This window comes from Hippocampus zosterae, unplaced genomic scaffold (genome assembly GCF_025434085.1).
Source record: "Hippocampus zosterae strain Florida unplaced genomic scaffold, ASM2543408v3 HiC_scaffold_62, whole genome shotgun sequence".
NCBI lineage: Eukaryota > Metazoa > Chordata > Actinopteri > Syngnathiformes > Syngnathidae > Hippocampus > Hippocampus zosterae.
Window position 1 is genome coordinate 475,001 of NW_026262961.1, and position 2,500 is coordinate 477,500.

Sequence of the window (2,500 nt, forward strand, 5' to 3'; positions counted from 1 at the left end):
CCATGGTCGGACAAGTGTCTGAGGGGACTCCGGTGACTCTCTATGGAGGTCACTTGCTCGAAACATGCTCTCCTATATACGTTTCCGAAGGTATTTTGGTGATCGCCCACCTTCTAAGCCTTTAGCCTTCCTTCACCCCCTGACTCTTACCTACTACAGCGCCCCTAACGACCAAAAGCGGTACTGTCCAACCACTGGTACCTCCCGGCCGACCCCTGGTACCTCCCGGCCGACCCTTGGTACCTCCCGGCCGACCCCTGGTACCTCCTGGCCGACCCTTGGTACCTCCCGGCCGACCCTTGGTACCTCCCGGCCGACCCCTGGTACCCCCGCCCATTGAAATGAATGGGGGAATTTTTTTATTTTCCCAATTCGAACAAGAGGCCTCCTCCCCGGCCACGCTCGGCCTCCGGGCCGGGCCGGGGCTTCGCCCACGGTACCTCCGGCCCTTGGTACCTCCCGGCCGACCCCTGGTACCCCCGCCCATTGAAATGAATGGGGGAATTTTTTTATTTTCCCAATTCGACCAAGAGGCCTCCTCCCCGGCCACGCTCGGCCTCCGGGCCGGGCCGGGGCTTCGCCCACGGCCCCTCCGGCCCCCACCACCTCCGCGGGCCGTGTTCCAGCGCTATTCACCCCGGCCAAGAGCCCTCTTTCCCGGGCAAAGCTCCGCGGCCGAGCCGGCCCTGGCTTACCCCTGGTACCTCCCGGCCGACCCCTGGTACCTCCCGGCCGACCCCTGGTACCTCCCGGCCGACCCTTGGTACCTCCCGGCCGACCCTTGGTACCTCCCGGCCGACCCCTGGTACCCCCGCCCATTGAAATGAATGGGGGAATTTTTTTATTTTCCCAATTCGAACAAGAGGCCTCCTCCCCGGCCTCGCTCGGCCCCCGGGCCGGGCCGGGGCTTCGCCCACGGTGCCTCCGGCCCCCACCACCTCCGCGGGCCGCGTTCCAGCGCTATTCACCCCGGCCAAGAGGCCTCTTTCCCGGGCAAAGCTCCGCGGCCGAGCCGGCCCTGGCTTACCCCTGGTACCTCCAGCCCGACCCCTGGTACCTCCCGGCCCTCCCCTGGTACCCCCCGGCTTACCCCTGGTACCTCCCGGCCCACCCCTGGTACCTCCCGGCCCACCCCTGGTACCCCCGCCCATTGAAATGAATGGGGGAATTTTTTTATTTTCCCAATTCGACCAAGAGGCCTCTTCCCCGGCCTCGCTCGGCCCCCGGGCCGGGCCGGGGCTTCGCCCACGGTACCTCCGGCCCTTGGTACCTCCCGGCCGACCCCTGGTACCCCCGCCCATTGAAATGAATGGGGGAATTTTTTTATTTTCCCAATTCGACCAAGAGGCCTCCTCCCCGGCCACGCTCGGCCTCCGGGCCGGGCCGGGGCTTCGCCCACGGCCCCTCCGGCCCCCACCACCTCCGCGGGCCGTGTTCCAGCGCTATTCACCCCGGCCAAGAGCCCTCTTTCCCGGGCAAAGCTCCGCGGCCGAGCCGGCCCTGGCTTACCCCTGGTACCTCCAGGCCGACCCCTGGTACCTCCAGGCCGACCCCTGGTACCCCCCGGCTTACCCCTGGTACCTCCCGGCCCACCCCTGGTACCTCCCGGCCCACCCCTGGTACCCCCGCCCATTGAAATGAATGGGGGAATTTTTTTATTTTCCCAATTCGACCAAGAGGCCTCTTCCCCGGCCTCGCTCGGCCCCCGGGCCGGGCCGGGGCTTCGCCCACGGTGCCTCCGGCCCCCACCACCTCCGCGGGCCGCGTTCCAGCGCTATTCACCCCGGCCAAGAGGCCTCTTTCCCGGGCAAAGCTCCGCGGCCGAGCCGGCCCTGGCTTACCCCTGGTACCTCCAGCCCGACCCCTGGTACCTCCAGCCTTACCCCTGGTACCCCCCGGCCGACCCCTGGTACCCCCCGGCCGACCCCTGGTACCTCCAGGCCCACCCCTGGTACCGCCAGGCTTACCCTTGGTACCGCCGCCCATTGAAATGAATGGGGGAATTATTTTATTTTCCCAATCCGACCAAGAGACCTCTTCCCCGGCCACGCTCGGCCGCCGTACCCCCAGCCTTACCCCTGGTACCCCCCGGCCTACCCCTGGTACCGCCAGGCTTACCCCTGGTACCTCCAACGGTCTTTTGCCTACTACACCGCCGTCTGGCGGACACAAACGGTATGGCAGACCACCTCAGCCATTGAAATGAATGGGGGGATTTTTTTTTTATTTTCCCAATCCGCCCAAGACGCCCCCCCGCCGGCCACGCACGGCCACCTCGCCGGCGCTCTCCTCCGGTGCTCAAGATGACTTCCGCGGGCCGCGTTCCAACACATGTAATCCGACCAAGACGCCTCCCCGCCGGCCACGCACGGCCACCTCGCCGGCCCCTCTCCTCCGGTGCTCAAGATGACTTCCGCGGGCCGCGGTCCAACACATGTAATCCGACCAAGACGCCTCCCCGCCGGCCACGCTCGGCCACCTCACCGGCCCCTCTCCTCCG